Source organism: Peromyscus leucopus, chromosome 1 (assembly GCF_004664715.2).
Source record: "Peromyscus leucopus breed LL Stock chromosome 1, UCI_PerLeu_2.1, whole genome shotgun sequence".
In the NCBI taxonomy this organism is placed as follows: domain Eukaryota; kingdom Metazoa; phylum Chordata; class Mammalia; order Rodentia; family Cricetidae; genus Peromyscus; species Peromyscus leucopus.
The window spans coordinates 187,981,126-188,004,161 of NC_051063.1; the positions used below are offsets into that span (position 1 = coordinate 187,981,126).

At 40.1% G+C, this 23,036-nt stretch overlaps 1 protein-coding gene, 1 long non-coding RNA gene and 1 pseudogene across 3 annotated transcripts in view; 1 reads left to right on the forward strand and 2 right to left on the reverse strand.

The window, feature by feature from the left end:
• LOC114688539 (zinc finger protein 54-like) overlaps positions 1-23,036 on the reverse strand; it is a 406,652-nt gene that overhangs the window by 48,426 nt on the left and 335,190 nt on the right. The window lies entirely within an intron of this gene.
• The window catches only part of LOC114688971, a 364,483-nt pseudogene that overhangs the window by 6,264 nt on the left and 335,183 nt on the right, over positions 1-23,036 (reverse strand).
• On the forward strand, positions 10,697-14,374 carry LOC119087429. The gene is made up of 3 exons (XR_005090877.1): positions 10,697-10,832; positions 11,459-11,503; positions 14,041-14,374. It is a non-coding gene; the product is annotated as an uncharacterized LOC119087429 (long non-coding RNA).

Genomic DNA, 23,036 nt, shown 5'->3' on the forward strand with positions numbered 1-23,036 from the left:
CCCTTGCTATTGGCCAGCTCTTTATTAGACCATCAGGTGTTTTACGCAGGCACAGTAACACAACTTCACAGAGTTAAACAAATGCAACGTAAACAAAAGTAACACGCCTTAAAATATTCTACTACAGTATTTGCTCTCTCCTCTCCACATTCCAGGGCAATCTCATTTGCTCTGGACAGGTGACCAGGGCAACCTTGCATACAATAATCCATGTGTTCTGTGAGGTAGCCCATGACACATGATAAAATTTTTAGAAAGAATACAGAAGTCTGTGATCAGCACATGAAGAGAACACAACGTAGAGGAATTTATGTTGTTGTTGTTGTTGGTATTTTAGACTTTTGAGAGACCTGCCACCCAGCTCCCAAATAAATCACACGTGGAGGCTTATTCTTAATTATGAATGCCAGGCCTTAGCTTGCCTTAGTTTCTACTCAGCTTTTCTTAAGTTAAATTATCCCCTCTACCTTTTACTTTGGGCTTTTCCCATTTTCTTACTTCTGTAAATCTTACAATTACTCCGTGGCTTGCTGTGTAGCTGGGTGGCTGGCCCCTGGAGTCTTCCTCCTCTGGCTGCTAGATCTCTCTTCTTGGATTTTTCCCTCTATATACTCTCTTTGCCTGCCAGCCCTGCTTATCTTTTCTCTTGCCTTGCTATTGGCTAGTTCTTTATTAGACCATCCATCCGGTGCTTTAGACAGGCACAGTAATGCAGCTTCACAGAGTTAAACAAATGCAACATAAACAAAAGTAACACACCTTAAAATATTCTACTACAAATCTAGGAACGATTTCCTATTGCTATTTCCTGTCAGACTCTTCAGCATACTTTTTTCAGGATATTTTCTTCAGCATATTCAGAAATTTACGTTTGTAAATCTTGAGTTTTTGTCACAATTAAAACCATGTCAGCTACAACTATGGACATGGAGCTTTAAGGTATGAGTATAAATATTATACTATACTAAGTTTCTGAATGCATTGAGGAACCAAAATGAGGGGAGCATGACACCTGTAACAGAAAATGCAAAGAAAAAATTGAATAGCATGAAAATGTTCTTTCCTACTACCAAACATTTCCCTAGTTTCTCATCATTTCCAAAACAGTTTAACAGAGAGTTTATAACCTATGAAGTCAGTTCATAGAAAGGATGAGTTACACAGTCTAGAAGCAAAATGTTCTCACCCACAGAGACCAGGTTGCTGTAATTCTCCAACATCACATCAATGTACAAAGCCCTCTGAGCAGAGTCCAGGCATTCCCACTCCTCCTGGGGGAAGTCCACAGTCACATCCCTGAATGTCAACAGACCCTGAAATGAAAAAGTCCAGTTTGACCACATGATCCCGGGCAGAGTGCTTTCTTGGATATAAGGAGAGTTGAGGAAATTAGGGATGTAGATGAGCGAAAATAATTACTAAAAAAGATGACTTCTAATGTAGTCACATTCCACAATGAATGCTCCAACTCTGTGAAAACATAATAGTCTTACAAGCATATCCCTGTAACAAGACACACAGCTAGGGTTATCTATCTGTAATGGATCCTGTGTTATGTTGCACAGGATCATAGTGTACAAGCCTCAGAAGGAAAATTTGTGAGGAAGAAATATTTTTAAATGCTGGACCTGTAGACCATACTAAAATACTGACAGGAATCAATTCTGTGTGTACTTGGGCCTTATATGACTATAACAGGCTCAGTTTGGATGTTTAAACTCTAGATCCAATTTCATTCTATTAAAGAGAAAAGGGGCATGTATGGAAGGCAGAATTTATGATTGACTTTATAGACAAAGCATTTTGTTTTTTTTTCCACAACAAGGAGTGTAATAACACTGTCTACTATCAATTTTAGCATTAATATATAAGATAAAGTAGATTATGAATATTTTATTAGAATATTTAGCTAGTGCAGAGAGAAAAATCTGCATCAGCCACGTTTGATATAATCTAAAATTTTCTTAGGAAATAGGCATTGGGCAACTTAGACAAATGGCAATTGCAGAAGATTTGAAGAATATTTCATTCCAAAAGAGTTGTAAAAATTGAGGGAGGTCCATAAACATGTCAAATAATGTTTAAATTGCAGTTAAGCATGTATACATAAGTGTAGTTATTGTGAAGTAGCATAATTCAGAAGTGACATGGATTTCCTGTGAGTAAATGAAGATACTAAATTCTATGGGAATTACTGTCACTTTTTAGTGCTTTGCAGACATAATATAGCTCAAAGAATGGCTCAGGAGAAAATCCGAGCTATTGCATTTGAATTTTGTAGTCCTCAATGTGTTCCTTTTTAGAACTTATGCTGTACTGTCTAACAGATTTTAGGTTAATAGTGATTATGATTCTTCCTTTATTCTCTTTGATCCATGAGTAAGGGATGGAAATGGAAACGTGCAGGTCAGAGCCCATTCCTCAAATCTCCACTTTAAAACACTGCAGCCTCAGCACAGAGGAGTAGAGCCATGACCCTCACAGGAACTGACTAGAGCAAGGCAAGCATGAGGACTGTTCTTTCTGCATCAATTGTGATGGTTTATGCACATCACAGTCAGTGCTCTCCAGACATTATCACTGATGCATTCCACATAATGCTATAAAACAGGTCCCAGCTAGAAAGGGCTGCAAAGTGGGATCCTGTTTGAGACAAAAAGAAAAAGAGAAATAAAAAAAAAAAATACTGATCTCAGGCCATGTGTATATGCCTTTAATCCCCAGTGCATGGGAGGCAGAGGCAGAGGCAGAGGGACCTTTGTGAGTTTGAGGCTAGCCTGGTCTCCAATGCTGGTTCCAGGAACAGCCAGAGCTACACAAAGAAACCCTGTCTCAAAAAACAAAATGAAAAACCAAAAACCTGATCTCTGTTTGGGAAGTTACCATTGAGCACCCTAACCAAGTGAGTGATGTGAGCAGCAATTCTCCTGAGAAAAATAGATAGCAGGTGTCAACAAACACATGGACACATCGTCACTGTTGTGATATTAAACACCAAAAAGAAATACAGAAATACCAACAGACTACAATCTGAATCTACACTCAAGAACATCATTTTCATGGTAGGATCAAGCCACATGTACAAGCTATGTTCTACATTGCCTAGTGTGCTAAAATTTTTAGTAGTAGGACCCAAATATTATTTAGTACTAAAAACCAAGATATGTCTCTTTTTAATTCCACATATTGCTAAGGTGTTGTGACAACTATTCCATGTGTTTCAATACGCATGTCCCCCCCAACCCCCCAGACAGGGTATCTCTATGTAGCCTTGGCTATGCTGGAACTCACTCTGTAGACCAGGCTGGCCTTGAACTCACAAGAGCTCTATCTGCCTCTCCCTCCTGAGTGCTGGGATTAAAGGCATGTGCCACCAACAACCAGCCTCAATACTTGATTTTTTATAACCATGATTCAAGGAAATGTGACAGATTCTACAGGTGTCCTCACTCACTAATATATAAAGATATCGTTCATCCTCTATAGCAATTAGGCAACAACATATTTTTTTGTTCATGTGTTGAAGTGGAAATACTTTCAAAATTACAGGTCTTAAGTTCATGTGAGATATTAGCCCTTGGGAAAAGGTAATTAATATGGGAAGGACAGAATGGAGAAAAGTACTATAGGTGTAGATATAAGGAATTATATTATATAGCTATAGTCATAAAGATAGCCTGGTTTGGTCATACAAATAGACTAGAGGATAACAGAATATGATAGAGAATCCAGAAAGAATACCATAAAGCTATCAAAACTTTGACAATGGAGGTAAAAAGATACATTTCAAAAATATGGCCTTCGGCTGGAGAGATGGCTCAGAGGTTAAGAGCACTGACTGTTCTTCCAGAGGTCCTGAGTTCAATTCCCAGCAACCACATGGTGGCTCACAACCATCTGTAATGAGATCTGGTACACTCTTCTGGACTGCAGGCATACATGCAAACAGAACACTATATACTTTATATTATATATATATATATATATATATATATATATATATATATATATATATATATACACAGCCTTTTCCGTGTCTGGGTCCATGGTCCTGCTGTAGCTGAGATCTGTGTTGATGTCCATGGCCTGTGTTATTACAGGAGCCCATGCAAACCATGCTTGTTGAAGTCCAAAGGCTGTGCTGAGCCAGCAATGCCCCTCACTGGCCCTGCTCCTCACAGGCCCTGGGATAGAGGCTCAAGGACCCTGGCCTGCCATTCATAGTGGAGCCCCACCCCCAACACACAATTTGGAAAGCTGGCCCCACCCATCATCTGAGGCCTGGAGGAGAACTCAGCTACCTCCCAGGCACACATCCAGTGCTTTGAGTTGGCATACCCCAACATCTACCCTATCTATGACCTGCTGGAATGAGTAAAGGGATTGGTCCTGTGGAACTATAGTCTTAGGATCACCATGATCCATGATGTGAGACAACGTTTTGGTGATGGTCCAGTACTGATGGTGTACCAGAATCTAGAGGCCCTGAATCTGACTTACCCAATATACAATGATCATTTGCAAGTAAAGGCATATGGACAAAAGAGTCTACTGAGTGGCACAGCACAGCTCCCAATGCCATAAGACAAATGACAAAGAGATGATGGAGAGGCAGGAAAGATGGAAGAACAAAGTGTTCTTTTTTTTTTGTTTGCTTGTTTTTTTCTTTATTATTATTATCATTATTGTATTTTTTATTTTTTTACTTTTCTATTTTTATTTCTTTTTAAATTTTCCTTTGGAGGACGTTACAAAGGTGAAAGGCAGATACAGAGGGACTGGGGTGCATAATGTGAAATTCACAATGAATCAATAAAAACTTATTTTAAAAAAACATGACTTTTTCAACAAATGGTGCTGGCAAAACTGGATCCATCAGGAGAATGAAATTAGATTTTTATCTTTCATTTACATTAAAATCCATTCAAAATGTATAAAACCGTTATTTAAAACCAGAAAACACACAGAAACCTAGAAAACATAGGGAATACCCATCAGGATACTGGGATGGGCAAGAACTTATGGATTAGAAAGAAAAGCACCAGCACAGAAACTAACCCAAGTATCAACAGATGAGACTACATGAAAATAAAAAGTTTCTGTTTATTAAAAGAAACAATCAGCAGAGCACACGGACACCCCACAGAATGGGAGAGAATCTGTACCAGCGACACTTTGGATAAGGGCTCATGCCTAGAATTTATAAACAATTACATAAATTAAATACCAAGGAAATAAAACTACCAGTCAACAAATGGGCAAATGAACCAAACGGACAAATTTCAAAGACATATACACAAATGGCCAATAACTATTGCAAAAAATGTTCAGGATCTCTAAAATGCCATCATGGAAACACAAACTAAAACTACTTTGAAATACTGTCTCACCCAGCAGAATGGCTGTCATCAAGTAACCTGATGACCAATGTTAAAGGAGGATGTTTTGAGAAAGGGACCCTCATTAACTGTTGGTGTATTTGGGGGAGTGTAAATTAATACAGCCATTGTGGGAATCAGTTTGGAGGTTATTGAGAAAAATTGAAGAGAGAATTAATGTATGACCCAACAACGTCACTCCTGGGAACATAACCGGAGAACTCCACACCCCAATATAGAGATATTTACACCACATGTTCAATGCTGCATTATTCACCATAGCAAAGTATTGGAATCAACCTAACTGCCTATCAACAGGTCAATGGATAATGAAAATGGTAAACATATAAAATGGAATACTATACAGCTGAAGAGAAACATATAATAAAAATTTGCAGAAAAACGGACAGACTCAAAACATGTAATATTAAGTGCAGTCATATAGTGTCAGAAAGAAGAAACCACATTTTCCCTCATATGCAGAATCTAGCCAATAATATGTGTACATGGAAAAAATGTATGTGTGGGCACAGCAGAACGTGGAGAAGAGAGAACAAGAAATGTTAATTATCAGGGACTGAATGCAGGTAATGAACACCAGGTATGAAAAAGGATATAAAGCTAAGCGCCTTTCTAGCTCTAATTCTGTCACAGATTTTTTTTTTCGTGGTGGATAAATTCATAAAAATATATTTGATAGAAAAATTTATAAAATCCCTTTGAGGCTGCAGAGCTTCTGTTTCCAATGACTAACTACATAAAAGTACATTGAGTTGTATACTCTTTAGGTCTGGTTAATTTTGGTGTGTGATTTTTTTTTTTTATTGTTGTTTGAAAATTTTTCATAAAAAAATTAAAAAATTCAGAAGCAGAAAATTAAAGGCTTAGAATGTCTGAATATATAACATTTCTAGAAAAGTAGGCATGACCACTGACCTGGGACATGTTTACTGGAGAATCAGCCATTTCTTTCTGTTTCTTTTCTTTGAGTTTCTCCTTCAGGAACAAGGAATAGATGACTTGCTGCCCTTTCATATAAGAGGTCAAAAGGAAAAAGCAAAAATTAATAGTGAAAGCTGTTAGAGAACAATGTCAAACTACATGAAAGACCCAAGCAACAGAATACGATCAAGTATCCAAACAATGATCCCAAATCTGGGAGAGCATGGGACGGCCTGAAGAGAAAATCACCGTAAACAATATTGTTGCACGCTGGGCGGTGGAGGCACCTACCTTTAATCCCAGCACTCGGGAGGCAGAGGCAGGTGGATCTCTGTGAGTTCAAGGCCAGCCTGGGCCACGAGTGAATTCCAGGAAAGGTCAAAGCTACACAGAGAAACCCTGTCTCGAAAAACCAAAAAAACCCCAAAACAAAAACAACCCCCCAAATCAATATTGTTGCATCCAGAAAAATTCTTATAATTGATGGAGACATAAGTGCATTACAAGATGGGAAACAAATTTCATGTGACAAATAGATAAATACAGGAGAACTGGGAAGACAAGCAAGACAGCAAACCACTAATTCTCACAGAGAAGGAAGAAAAATACTACCATTTATCCAAGAGCATCATCAGAAACAAAAACATAGGGAATAAAAACCCTATCAACAAAATATCTAGCCACTCTGGAAATTAATATGGAGTATCCTCAATTAAATAAATAACTCAAGTTAAATAAATCTAGCACATGACCCAGCTGCTCCACTCCTTGGCATATTCTCAAAGGACTCAACATCCTACTCCACAGATACTTGCTCAGCCGTGTTCATTGCTGCTCTACTCACAATAGCTACAAAATGAAAACAATCTAAACATCCTTCAACTGAAAATGGATAGTGGAAATGCAGTACATATAATCTATGGAATGTGATTCAGCTGTTAAGAAAATTGAAATCATGAGCTTCACAGCTAAATGGATGGACTTAGAAAAGGTCATATGAGTGAGGTAACCCAGACCCAGAAAGACAGACACAGCATGTTCTCTCTCATAGGAAGTTCCTAACTCCAAATCTTCAGATGTGAGTCCACAACCTGGAGTGAATGCAGTGACCAGAAAAGTAAGAAGAGATCACTGTGGGGTGTGGGGGAGTAACAGAGATGGAGTAACAGGGAACAAGTGATCTGAAGGGGGAAATGGGAAAACAGGGGTGAGGATTTAACTACGGAGAAGGGACAGATATAAACAAAGAAGAAGGAGGGTACAATAACAGCAAGGATGTCTAAAAAGTCATAAGGAATCATACGATTATTCATCCAAATATGCTTATAATACATATAAGTCTGTGTAAGCATATACATTTAGAATGTAAATGAAAATTTCCCACCTGAGCTGATAATGATCCCACAAGAGTCATAGATTTTCTAACAAAAACAATAACACAGGCATTAGAAGCCTATTTTGAAATTGTTGGTCACAGCTGTCTACGAGAGTCCCAAACATTGTAGCCTATTGCTGTCACCCAGGTTTGCCTCTCAGAGGTAGAAGGAGAGTTCCTGTTGAAGAAGTCATGCACTTCAGAGGTCTCGGGGATGGGTCAGAACTTAAAACCTTCCTCCTGTGGATCAGCTTTCATGGTACCAGAAGGCAACATTCAAGCTTCCAAAGGAAGCAGCCAACCAACAGTTCTGCCCAGCTATGACACCTATGAACCACAACAATGATCTGCATGGCATGATAGCCCTAAGGGTGCAAGAGTGGCACACAGACCTTAGTGGTAACCAACAGCATCTTATTGCTTTAAGAGCCTCTCAACAAGAGGGAAATCATGCCTGGTTACTGGAAACTTCGCTAGTTTCTGTACAGTTATCGACGTAATGGATCTTGGAGGAGAACTTACAACCACTCATAGGAAGAGTAAATTCTTCTGAAGAAAGTCTTCTCATGCCTAGAATAGGAAAATCCTGAGAAGATCTTTCTTAGTGGAACTCTCCGGAAATATTTTTTAGTGAAACCGAATGTGGCAAAACTGATTTCATGTTCCACTTCCACATTCACTTGATCCCCTTTCCACTCCTTCACCAATGTCTCCACCATACCTGGACCCTTAGCTACTGTCTCCTCTCTCCTTCCAGGCCACTTTGTTCGGCTCCACAGGTGAGCAGGTCTGGGTGACCAGTGAGCCCTGCACATGAGAAAGAGATTCTCTAGGAAGCACCTGGATTTCTTACACAGTATTGTGCTCAGTGGATAAAGAGAAAACTAAATACAGCATCATACAAGTGATTCCCCAATTGTGATGTAATGTCAGAATACTGAGGACAATTAGAAAGCATTTTCAGTTAGTAGTGTAACTTGAATGCCACTTCCACTCACACCTCAGTCAAATCTTAGGGGCAGAAATGGAACTGAATGATTGGGATGAAAATATCACACACTAGTGACATTCTGAATTTATCATAGACCCAAGAAGCTTCACATCTCTCAAAGGGACACACACACTTGCAGCTTAGTGTGTCAAGAAATCCAAGGAGGAGCAAGGGAGACTGCAGGCAAACTGTTCTCACCCACAGAAACCAGACTGCTGCAATTCTGCAACATCCAGTCTCTGTACAAAGCCCTCAGGGCAGGGTCCAGGCATTGCCCCTCCTCCTGGGAGAAGCCCACAGTCACACCACTGGCTGTCAACACACCAGAAAATAAAACAACAGTTATAAAGGTTGTGTTGGTGCACACTTTTAATGTCAGCCAAGGTGAGAGAGACAGAGGTGGGTAGAACTATGAGTTCCAGTCTAACCTGCTCTTCATGGTCAGTTTTGAGCCAGACAATGAATTCAGATCTCAAACACAAGAGCCAACAACAACAAACAAACAAACAAACAAACAAACAAACAAACAAAAAACCAAACCAAACAAAAAACAGTTTGGTCTTGTGTCTAGGGACAGAGATTTTCTTTGACCAAGGAGACAAAAGACTATTGTAGATATCTTTCTGATGTAGATGAGTGATTATAATTATTTAAGAGATGCTTTCTAATATGTTTTCAATTCCTTTTTCTCCCCCCTCCCACCCACACAAGATAGGGTTCCTCTGTGTAGCCCTAGCTGTACTTAAACTTGCTCTGTAGACCAGGCTGGCAAGGAACTCCAAGATCCACCTGCTTCTGCCCCCCAGATGCTGGGGTTAAAGGCCTGGCTACCACCACCACGTGGCTTATAATGTCATTTCTGAGAAAATATTGTGACTTAATACCATAAAAAAGCATACTGTGCTTCCCCAGGCTCTATGCTTTCCTTTTTTTTTTTTTGAGACAGGGTGTCACCACGAATCTTTGCCTGTCCTGGAACTCACTATATAGACCACGCTGGCCTCCAACTCACTGAGGTCCACCTGCTTTTGCCTCCCCAGTGGTGGGATTAAAGGTGTGTGCCACCAAGCTTGTCAAAGACATTTTTTAGAAGATTGTATTTACATCAGAGTGCATATGTCTCAGATGAAAAAATAATATGGTGGATAAAAAGTTTACTTTTAAATATTAATGTTTACAGCCATAACCTTGCAAATTGCAAAAACTATACTTTCCGAATCAATTACATTTACAGGCGTTCTTTTCATGACTAATATTTAAAAGCTCTCCGGGAGTCTAAGTCCCTAATTCTATGCTAATCTGTTGAAGAGGAAAGTGGTTTAACATGGAAGTTAGCCTGGACAAACACAAATTTAAAGAGCTTTGCCCTTTCCACCGTCATAAAAAGAACCATGTTTGCAAATATCAACACATAAATTCAAATATTCTACTACATTATTTTTATAATATTTTGGCAATGAAGATCAATGAAAAAAAGAATCAGGATTGTCCAGTTCATATTATCCAAAATTTACGGACAAGGGTAAGACACCCACAGCAGAGTTTCAGAGCCGGCTTCCTTACGAACAGCAGAGAAACTGCTCGCACCCCCGGTCCCTCCCCTCCCGTGTCCCAGCCCCGCAGCTCCTCTGACCTGGGAGGTTCCAGGGCCGCCGGGCTGCGGTTCCCGCCACTGCACTGCTGACTGGTGACTTTCCCAGGCCGCCCCGCGCGGCCACTGCGGCTCCGGGGAGATTTCAGTGTCCCCGCGACTCCCAGCCGTGTCCTCCGCTCCCAGGTCTGCACCACGCGGTTCCCCACCTTGCAGAGCCCCGAGCTCCTACAGAAATGGACACTTGACACTTCGGTCTGGCTCTTCACTCCACTTCCCAGTTCTCTCTCCCTGCGTTTCACAGCTTCCGTTCACGTCACCCCACTAACTCCTCCCACTTCTCCACTCTTCCCCCTACATTCAATGTTCAGCACCCAGCTGCTGTTTCCGGTGAGTGTCCCCGCCCTTCTGGACCCGTCCCTCCCACTCGGTCTCAGGCTGCCTTCCACACAGCTCCAGCTGTCAGGCTGCCCTGCACCCGCTCTGCACAGCCTCCCTACATGCTCGCCGCCAGCCTAGACCAGAACTGCATCTAGGAGGACGCTGCACCCCACAGTGAGTCTGAACCCTTCAGATAAAACACAGGCAGCCGAACCTCGACTTGACTGCCAGCCTTCCGGGCTGCATATTTACAACAGACGATAACACGCTAAATTCAGATGCCAGCGTTCCATCGCCAACACAAACATGACACCTCAAAACCAAATACTGCAGTTTTGACTTAGAATCATATCGGGAACTTGGATTTTGAAAAGAAATAGGTGTCTCAAGTCAGTGGTCAGCCCATCCCTAACAGCGCAGGGCTGAATTCATCCCGCTCTGTACCGCTCTGACCACTAGATGGTGGTCTTGTCATTTCACTAACTCAGAAACAAGTTAATCTGTGACTCATGATAAAGGTGCTTTGAGATAAAACAGTAAAACAGACTGAGCCAAGCGTCTGGGTGTGTGGGGGGACTGGACCTGGCTGGACTGAGTCTACCAGGTCGATCCCGGTCCTCGGGGGAGACCTTGATCTGGAGGAGGTGGGAATGGGGGGTGGGCTGGGGGGAGGGGGCGGGGGCAAGAGTGGGAGAACAGGGGAATCTGTGGCTATTATGTTGAACTGAATGGTGTTGTAAAATTAAAAACAAAACAAAACAGTAAAACAGAGGTGTTTTTTTTTTTTTTTTTTTTTAAAGCAGGGGTGAGCACAGAAACTCATTGTGCCAGATGCAGAAAATAAGGTATGATTGATTCCTGGGCTAAAAACGTCAGTTACATCTTCCCATCTATGGCTCTGAGAACACTGAGGAAGAGGAGGAAGAAGGGAATAAGAAGGGAAAGAGGAGAAAGGGCTAAGACATGCCATTCTCTAGACTCCACACAGCTGTGGTAATCAGTAACCAACAGCAGCTGCACTGACCTGCATGGACCTCACACTAGACCACAATCAGTCTGGGAAAGGGAAAGGCTCCCTTACCTCTCAAATGTTGGCTATAGATAGAGTGTAGGAGAAGAATCTCTGCTTTTAGCTGTAGTCCTCTGCTGAGCCATCCAGACACCAACACATAGCTCCAAACCCACAGTCTCACAGATGGTCCTGGATAATCTCAGGGGATCCCAAGCAAAATGAATGGAGATGAACACAACAGAGGTTTATTGGAATTGTGGACCAGGATAGTAGATAGGTAGGAAGAGTGGACAGTGTTTGAGGTGCACAGGCACAAAAACACACATGAAGTATGAATATATATGTGTGTGAGTATGAAATAGTTAAGAATAGAAAAAATTATTTTTGTTTTTCGAGTTGGGTTTCTCTTTGTAACCCTGGCTTTCCTAGAACTCGCTTTGTAGACCAGGCTGGCCTTAAAATCTCAGAGATCTGCCTGCCTCTGCCTCAGGTATGCTGGGATTAAAGGTGTGCCCCACCCTGCCCAATTCAGAAAAAAAATTTAAATGACCACATCAGTCAGTAATTTTTTTGGTTGTATCAATATATGGTGAGGTTTATTTATTTATTTATTTATTTTTTATTTTTTTTTGTTTTTCGAGACAGGGTTTCTCTGTGTAGCTTTGAGCCTTTCCTGGAACTCACTCTGTAGACTGGGCTGGCCTCGAACTCACAGAGATCCACCTGGCTCTGCCTCCCGAGTGCTGGGATTAAAGGCGTGGGCCACCACCGCCCGGCGGTGAGGTTTATTTTTAATTTTTTTTTCAAGCCTGGGTTTCTCTGTGTAACAGCACTGGCTCTCCTGGAACTCCCATCATTTATATACAATGATGACTTTGAATTTATGGAGAACCACTTATATCTGCCTCCGTAATGCTGGGATAAAAGGAGTGTGCCACCAAGATCCACTTATTATCTGGTTTAATATCAGCTAATACTAAGAGTCAGGGGAAACTTCTTTGTGTGTGTGTGTGTGTGTGTGTGAAGAAGTTTTTTTTTTTTTTGTGTGTTTTTGTTTGTTTTATTTGATGCAGGGTTTCACTGTGTAGTCCTGACTGTTCTGGAACTCTGAAAACCAGACTTGCTTTGAACTCCAGAGTACTGGGATTAAAGGCCTGTGTCACCACTACCCAGATGTCAAGAAGTATTTTAAGTAACTTCACTGTTAGTTTTTCTCTGGAGCTCTGTTAGAATCGCATCGATCTGGTCAAAGGGTTGTTTTATGCTGGCATTTTATACCTGCTTCAGTCACATTGCTACTGATGTTCTTTTTACACATTTATTTCATGTTGTTGAAATTTTGTATGTTATATTCACCTGGAAATCAATCTATTTCAATTAGAGTTTCCAATTTAATGTAATAGAAATCTTTAATGTCAGTAAAGAAAAGATCCAGTTGGTCACTTATTTCTATCATGTAGACTGTGTGGTTATCTTAGGTAATTGTCAAGACATGATAACAGGATGGGTGGTAGTGGCACACACCTTTAATCCAAGCACTCTGGAGGCAGAGGGAGGCAGATCTCTGAGTTCCAGGACAGTCTGGTCTACAGAGTGAGTTCCAGGTCAGCAAAGGTTACACAGCAAAACATTGTCTCAAAAAAAAAAAAAACCCACCAAAAAGGCATAGATTCAAAAAGATATGTATAGTTGAACAAGGTCATGCAAGTCTTTTAACACATTTAACTCAGGAGGCACAGTCAAGGGAAACTCTGAGCTCAAGGGCAGGCAAGTCTATATCATGAGTCTTGAAAGTAGACATTGTTAAAAAAAAAAAAAAACCAAGGTAAATTGCTCCCTGAGGAATAGCTTTCATGATACCAGAAGCACATTCAAGCTTCCAAAGGAGGGAGCTAAATCAAATCCAAGCCAGACTATGAACCACATCAACTGTCACCCTTGCACAATAGCCCTAAGAACATAGTAGTGTCATACATTGGTGGTAACTGACACCTGTCTCATTGGACTTAAGACCCACTTAACAGGAGAGAAACTAATCCAACAATGGCTGAATGTAACAGAAATTTCAAAAATCTAGTAGTTGCTTAGTTCACAAAGTTGGATGTCTTGGCTGGTCTTCAGTATATGCTGGAATCCCAAAGAAGTAGGTTCTAGTACCAGTGAAGGAATGGATATGCTATCAAGAAAATGAGTCAACAAACAGGCAATGAACAAAGTATTTCCTATTTCCATGTCCTTAATAGTCTTTCAGCAGAAGGTGTGGTCCAAATTAAAGGTGTATCTTCCTTCCAGCCTCTTTATCCTAATCAAAGGTGTGTGTCCTTCAGCCTCAAGATGAGGATTAATGGCATTTGTCTTCCTATCTCAAAGTTCCAGAATAGAAGTGGATTCAGTCACTTCAAAACAAGCAAAATAGTCTCACAGGTGTGCTCTCCATTTCTGGATTGTACTTCATTCCAATTGACAACCAAGAATAGCCATCATACCTAGCCAGAAGCTTTGTCTGTAAAAATCTCACCAACACAACCTCCCAAATGTGAGCTGGACAAAGACAAGAACAATGAACATGCCAAAGTGGATGGGGAAAAGCCCACAATGCCTCAACCCCACACAGAGAACTACAAGCAACTGGGGATGGTGGGAGCAGGAGAAATAGTCTCCCCCAGAGAAGAGCACACTAACTAATTATTCAATACCAAGTGGGCAGCCTTGAAAACATTCATACAAGTTACATTATATGGACTGAGCAGTTTAATTATGGTTATATATGTATACAAATAGACATATATGCATACAATAAAAATGAATGAAAAAGATGCCATGAATTTGAATGCAAGCATGGAGGGTATATGTGAAAATTTGCAAAGAGGAAAGTGAGCAGAGAAATGTTATAATTATAAAATAAATTCAAAATTGTAATCTAAAAAATGTAAAACAAAAATAAAATAAATGAACAATTAAAAACACAGACTATATCAAAACAAACAAACAAGTTATATATTTATTAGAGAAATGAAGACTAAGTTTCCTTCAAGCCTCTATGGTGCCCTAGCTACAATGAAAATCATCACGAATAGAAATGATAACTTATGTTGGCTTAAATGTGGGAAAAGGTGATCAAACACAGCTATGGGAGTGATAATTAGAGAATGAGCTTTTAAAATCAGTCTAGTGTTCTCAAAAACAATGAATAAATGAAAGAAAGAAAACTACTCTGCTACCCAGTTACAGCACTGATGTGTGACACTATTGCTGTAGAAACAATAACAAACATCTACTAATGGGAATAAAGAACCAATAAATAAAGCCAAAGTTGGGAACCAACAATGTTTATCTTGGTGAACCAATGAGGTTCTGTTTGTTTTCTCTTTTTTAGGTGTTTTTCCTGTGTTCCTAGTGTATCTGTGTTCCTAATGTGTGGGTGTCTACCTGATTCCAGCTCTGACCTGCTCCCACCTTTCAAAGGGTTTTGGGTGGAGCAGAGAGGAATGAGGAAATGATAGATAGAAAGAAAGAGATGATAAGAAAGACGGAGACACAGCTTAGCTTCAGGAGGGCACTGGGTTAATACTCAGTTGCCTCGAGGTTTATTCCAAAGGACTTTTTGTACAATGCCAAGGGGCAGGGCAAAAGACCTCCCCATTTCAAGATCAAAGCACAATGTACAATCAAGTATAGACCCTTCCACACACATGGTAAACATGCCCGTGGTCAAATCATCCATTATGCAGCTCTGCTGGCTAATGCAAGCTCAGATTCTCTGACCTTGAGTAATTTGGGCCCCTATACTAGTGCTAGTAGAGGCCAGAACAGGGCATTGGGTACCCTGGAGTGTGGTTACAGATTGAGTACCCAGGTGAGGGTTCTGAGAATTCATGGTGAATCTTCTGAAAGAGCAGATAGTGCTCTTAACCACTGAGTCATCACTAAAGTAAGTGGGTTAAGTGAGTTTTATTGGGGTGACCTACAAGAGTGGTGGAGAGGGGTTACTTATAGAAGTACAAAGGATTCACTGACAGCTGCATCACCCTGTGAGGGTGATGGCTAATGAAACTGGAAACATGGGGATCACTGCTCAGCTTGCAGTCAGCTCAAGGGAGGTTGGAAGTGTCTTTCAAGGCACTCATTACCTCCTCCAGGCAGCTTGTCATGTCCTGTCTGGTGTGGTTCAGGTAACTTGACTGGTGTCTGCGCCATGACTGGTCTGAGCATCTTCTGTACAGCTCAGCTGTCTTGACAATGTCAGCAGTTCTTACTGGCTACATATGATTGAGACAGCAGGGCACTAGTGAATCTTGCCAGTTCCTATGACTGCCTGAAGCTGTAAGTTCTCTATTTCTGAGTTTCTGGAGATTATCTGCAGGATGGAATATTTCACCTTCCCTCAGAGCAGTGGCACTCAACTCTTGTACAGGACCCTTTGGAGTAACATATCAGATATCCTGCATATCAGACAAATATTTACATTGTGATTTTTTAACAGTAGAAAAATTACAGTTATAAAGTAGAACAAGAATAGTATTACAGTTGGAGGACACTACAGCATGAGGAACATTATCAAAGGGTCACAACTTTAGGAAGGTTGAGAAATACTGCCTTGGAGCATCCCATTCTTTCATGTCTCTCTTAATATCCTGTTTTTAAAGGAGCGTCCTACAAATAAAAGGGTTTAATCTCAGAGAAAATGGACACAAAGCAAACACTCCTGGTCATGAACTCCAAGAACTTGCCATCTTACCGATGAGAACTTGCCCATCCTGTTCAACGCTGCTTTATCGACAGAATCTAGGATATAGAATCAACTTAGATGTCCATTATCTGACACATGGTATGCTGTGGGATGTTCTGTATGTCCTGTGGGAGCCCTTCTTGGGTTCTTTGTGGCGTTACCCAGCAGGTCCGTATAGAGGATGATTAGGACATGGCTGAGTGCAGGTGTTTGAGATGGTCTGCACTTGCTGTGCTGGGGATGTCTGTATGTCAAGTTGATGTTAATAATAAAACTGATCGCCGTGGCTAGCAGAAAGATAGCGGACTAACAGAAGAGAAATAAAAGGACAGAAAGCAGAAGGAGACGCTGCAGCAGCCGCCGCAATGACCAGAGAGGCTGCAGCTGCCGCCATGACCAGAGACACTGCAGCCACCGCCATGACCAGCAGTATGTGAAGACGCGATAAGCACCAGCCACGTGGCGAGGTATAGATTTGTAGAAATGCGTTACTTTAAGATATAAGAATAGTTAACAAGAAGCCTGCCACGGCCATTCAGTTTGTAAGCAATATAAAGTCTCTGTGTTTACTTGGTTGGGTCTGAGCGGCTGTGGGACTGGCGGGTGACAGAGATTTGTCCTGACTGTGGGCCAGGCGGAAAAATCTTAAGCTACATGGGTAAATCAGAATGTGCTTCCTACTTCAAACTTGATGCTTTTTGTGTACAAGTAAGACTACATGTAGAAGCCAGTAAGCCAGAAATATACCTTTAGTAGGGAGATGCAGGAAGAGAGGCTGATTAGTAGAATACACATGATATGAAATTAGAGAGTGGGCAGAATATTTCAAATATGTGGTGCAGTGATGGACAAGAGGGGGCTGCTGTAAGGTCAACCCAAATGAGATGTCTATGAAGAAGCTGCATGGGAACCTATCATTTTGCAGCCTGAGTAAAATATACAATAAGAAAGGATAGTAGAGCACAAGTTCTATTACAGAATAGATCACTAAAAAAATGTGTGCTAGATGTTCAGCTGGGTATGGGTTAGGAAGAAAGGAGGAGGAGTGGGTGGGTTAACCAAAAGAAAGAATGTATGAAGAAGCCTCATAAAATCCCATTGTCTTACAAGATAATAGAAAATATGATTTTAAAACTTTGAACAGAGCTATCCCACATGGGTCAGTAATGTTTCTCCCAGTCACAGGGATATTAAATGGAACTCTCTGTGCCAAGTACTAGTTACCTGACTAGGACTTTATAATTATGAAGACCTCAGAGCCACCTTAAACAAAACAGGTCATTGCCAGTGTTCTTGTTTGAACACCCTAAGTACATGGTGTTGCTAAAGACACAAAATATTTGTGTGTGTGTGTGTGTGTGTGTGTGTGTGTGTGTGTGTGTGTGTGAAAGAGAGAGAGAGAAGAGAGAAAGCTGCACAATGTTGAATGTACCTGACAACTTTCCGTCCTGGCTACCTTTCATAGGTTGCTGTCAGAGAAAAGATGTCAATGGTCTCACTTACACCTGGACCCTGTATCATACAATACCATCCTTCTAGGCAAGTTGTTTGTACTGTGCAATAGTGGCATGATTGTTTATATGCATGGCCAGTGTCTCTCTTGATTATATTTGAAAGCTGATCCATAGAGAGAAATTCACGCCATGGTAAAAAACTAAAGCTTAGAATTAATAAATCCAACAAGAGAACCTACTGATGTTTTGTTAATGACTTTTTTGTTAATCTGCCTTCTAAATATTCATGTTTAGAATTATCAATTTTTACTGCTCTCAATCTTGGTGAAAGTTGTCTCCTCTTGAAGTTAGTGTTGGGTAATTCAGAGACTCATAACTATTTAGAAAGTACTAAGAATAAGCAACTGTGTAAGATTGGGGCAATTACTATTTCATCATGGCTGACGGCAGGGGGGCGGTCCCACAAGTCTTCTTACCTCCATTCAGGTTGCGGTTAATGGAAGCTATATCATTTATTTTAAAGTGTGGAGTAAACACTTTTCATTTTTTCTTCAGTACTTGAAATTCCTGCATGCCCTCAAGTATTTCTTTTTTTTATTATTTTAATTTTTTTCCAGATGAGGTATCTGATGTAGTCCTGGTTGTCTTAGGATTTGGGCTATGGACCAGGTCAAACCCATAGAGATCCACCTGCTTCTGCCTCCAGAGTGCTGAGATTATGCACAGCTGAGCCCAGAGCCCTTGGGGATTTCTAAGTTATTTGTGAGCATGCCTGTGATATCACATGCTGCAAGGGGGTGTAGGCAGCTGCTTTGGTCGATGGGTTCTAGACCTTGGTGGTTGGGAGAATCTCTCAGTCTGACTTATTAATAGAGCACTTCTTTGTTTATATAGAATTCAGTAAATAGGGATAGATTCACATTTTTCCAAAACATTGATCATGTCATTTTTGTTCCTGGACACATGTTTAACTTTCCTTTATCATTTGCTCATCATTGATAAACTGTGAAAAAAGTTATCTTTTACAATCATTTTTACTCACAACACCATAACCCAGTTTCTAAGGATCTAGAGGTTTATGACAGCCCATTCTCAGTCTGGCAGCTCTTGTGGATTCAAGGCCACAAGACAGAAGAGAAATCTCAAGTCAGTCCAGGCATATTGCCATGTTCTGAGCAGTGTATTATTAACTCTTAATGGTGAGAGTGCCTAAGAAAAATCCTCAGGCCAAAGCTGCTGCAGTTATTATTCAGTTTCTGGCATAATACAATGTTCATATTTTATACGTTTATAAAATTTATTTATATATCTAATTCTGTTATTTTTATTCCTTGGTTATAGGACACCACAGTGGCCCTGCACAAGATAACTTTTCTCAGAAAGGGAGATCCTGACACCTTATTCTTTTATCAGTTTTTCACAACTGTCTTTGCCCATCAACATAAGTCCCTGTATAAGGTAGAAGTAACTCCAGTTAATCTAACTTTGATGCTGGGTATGCCACACAATCACTTGAGTGTATAGTAGGAAGAGGCTTGTACTTTATTCTGAATATCTTATTCCTGAGTAAGTATAGGGGCAGATGTTTCAAGAATATCTCAGATTTTCAACAAGAAATCTCTGGCTTGTTTTTGTGCATCACAACCTTTAAGGCATAAGGAAGAACTTAACGTAGATGAGGATATCTCCCTAAAAGCAGGCAGGGTAGTATGCTCAGGACTTTACTGGGGAAGCTTAGGAGCAGTACTCCTGGTAGAAATCATAAATGATTCATAAGAAATTGCCCATGAATCCAGTATCCCCAATTTGGACAAATATGAATCCTCCCCCAAACATGGAAGATGCAGTTATCAAAGCCTAAAGTGGCATGGCGGCCATCACGTGGCTCGGCTTTGCTGGTTCTTTCTCAAGCAGCTCTGCTGGCTTTCTGACTTTCACCGTTCCCATCAAACATGGCTGCACCAACATGGACAGCTTTTCTTTAGACTTTCTTGACTTCTTTCTTTTTTAAGGCTTAACTCTAGTACAAAAATTTAGAAAGTGAACAAATAGTGAAACTTTATTGGAGCACCTTTTTTTTTGTGTGTTTTCTTTCAGGTTGGACTTGCTTTTCTGTCAGCCATTTGAGCACTAGTTAAAGGATTTCTCAAATTGAATGTGTTTGATGGCTGTAATTCCTAATGGACAACAAGACATGAGGATTATTTATAGCATACATCGATGTGGTTTCTCAGAAGTATGAGTTTTTGATGTACAGCACAGTTAGAGGGCTTTGTCACATTTTTATGTTACTATATTTTGTCATAATAATAATAATAATTATCATTATTATTGAGAAAAGGTCTATGTGGTCCTGGAAGTCCTGGAACTCACTGTATAGACCAGCATGGCCTCAGACTCACAGATATCTTCTTGCCTCCACTTCCTGAGTGCTGGAATTGAAGGTGTTCACCACCACGCATGGCATTATTATCAATTTTTGTATGTTAAAAGATAATTTTATTACATCTATTCCCAGGTGCTGGAGAGATGACTTAGTGTATAGCAGCACTGCTTGCTCTTCCAGAAGACAAGGGTTCAATCATCACCATACACAATAGCTCACAACTGTTTTTAACTACAGCTTCAGGGTATCTGATGCCCTCTTTGGGCCTCCACAGACAAACATGGAGTGCACAGAAAGTCTTGTAGACAAAGCACCCACACACATAAGGAATAATTAACATGGTTACTATCACATAATTTTATTTGAATATAAACTGTGATAGTTTATAAGATTTAAAACTCAATGGAAGACTTTCACAAGTTTCTTATCTTTACATTTCTATTATGTATACTAGGGATTTGTAAGTCAAGAATACCATACAAATGCTATGCTACATTATTTACAATGGTATTTTTTTTGTCCAATATGAACTCTCTGATGTCTTCTAAAATTTGAAAGGTGAATATAGGTTATATTACAGTCTTTGCATTTTAAAGTTTCTCTCCAGTGTGAATTTTCTGATATTCTCTAAGATATATAGAGCAGCTAGTAAAAAAATTTTACATTCCTAACATCTGTGATGCCTTTTTCCACTGTGAACTCTCTGATGTGTTCTAAGATTTGACATGTAGGTAAAGGATTTGTCACATTCCAGACATTTGTAAAGTTTTTCTCCAGAATGAATTTTCTTAGTTCGTCTAAGATCTAAAATCAGATTAAAGGATATGTCACAGACTTTGCATTTGTAAGGTTTATCTCCGGTATGAATTTTCTGATACTGTTTAGGAGACGAGCATGTAGTAAAAGATTTGTTTCATTTCCTACATTTACAAAGTTTCTCTTCAGTATGTATCTTCTGATGTTCTCTAAGAGTTGAATGTATAGATAAAGATTTGCCACATTCCTTACATCTGTTCGGTTTCTCTCCAGTATGGACTCTCTGATGTCTTTTAAAATTTCCTCTCTGGATAAAGGATTTGTCACATTCTCCACATTTGTAAGGTTTCTCTCCAGTATGAATTTTCTGATGTATTCTGAGGCCTGAGGCCTGGGCAAAAGATTTGTCACATTCCTTACATCTATAAGGTTTCTCCCCAGTATGGATTTTCTGATGTATTCTAAGGGTTAAGTTCAAGGTAAAGGATTTTTCACATACCTCACATTTGTAAGGCTTTTCACCAGTATGGATCCTGTAATGCCTGTTAAGATTTGATAATTTAAGGAAAGACTTACAACATTCTTTGCATTTGTGTAATTTCTCTAGAGAATGAGTTTTCTTATGCCATCTAAGTGATGAATGGTGGAAAAAGGATCTGCCACACTCCTTGCATTTGTAAGCCTTCTCTCCACTATGGAGTCTGTAGTGGCTTTTAAGATGTGAAAGCTGGTGAAAGACCTTGCCACATTCTTGACAACTGCAATGTTCCTCAGCAGTATGGATTTTCTGATGTCTCCTGAAACTGGATCCATGGGCAAACAATTTGTCACATTCCTTACATTTGTAAGGCTTCTCTCCTGTATGAATTCTCTCATGTTCCTTGAGGTATGAGACAGTACTGAAGCATTTCCTGCATTTCCCACACTGGTAAGGTTTCTCTCTGATTGGCTGTTGCAAAGGACTGTGCATAGAGTCAAAATAGTCATCTCCCTGCCTGTGCTCTTTCTTTGCAGGGTAGAGTTTCTGATCTTGAGTAATGTGGAAACACAAATTTAAACATTTCTCACAGCCTTTAGATTTGCAAGGTTCTTTTCCAGTGTGCATGCTTTCATGTGTATCGGGGTTTGATGAGTCAATAGAGGCATCCCTGAGATTACTGAATCTGCTATTATTAGAGTTTTCTGTAGTTTCAGCTATTTTATAAACTGCACATGTGGAGGGGTCATAAAGCACTTTGCCAAGCTCTTTATGCTGACAAGACTCTTTTGCAGTCTTCACATACTGATGGACAGGATCACATATGTAATTATTCCCTGCAAAATGAATAAGGTCATATTAATAGGGCTTGTTCCAAGATTAAACATTTGATAAGTAACTGTCTCTCTAAGTTCTGTCTTAAGATAAGTTAACCAGCAACTACTTAGACACTTTTCTTTCACTAGAATTCAATGTATTCACCAACACAACCTGACAGCCTACAAGGGTCTGTGAATCACAATAGATATTTTACCCTTATTGAAAATGACTAATGGCACAAGATGGACCAGGAAATTGAGGAATCAGTAATTAGGTCTGGGATGGAATTCATTGACTGATTATATTTAGAATACATGTCTCAATGTTGAAGTATTTCTTCTCAGAAATTGATGATGAATTTAATCCAATACCAGGTTCACAGTATTTATACTTATAAGTGTCAGGAAATGAGTACTGTTCAGAAGACCCAACTCATTTAAGGGTTAAAGTCTTACTTAAAAGCATTACAGGGTTTATTTTTCTCTCTAAAAGAACACATTAGATTTTTCAAAACTAATGGAAGCAAACCAAGTATTTTGCCAGACCTTACAGGCTCTAGATCTTTAAGGCCTGGCTGTCATGGGCAGCTACTGCTTATGTCTATCCTCCATTTTCTGAAATACACACACTGCTGTATTTATCTTTCCTTATATTGTCATTCTCAAGTCTAGTCTGTACACCAACTCCAGAGAATATTTTCCAGACGTGTGTCTGTGTATTCTCCACTAGGAAGAAAACTAAGGT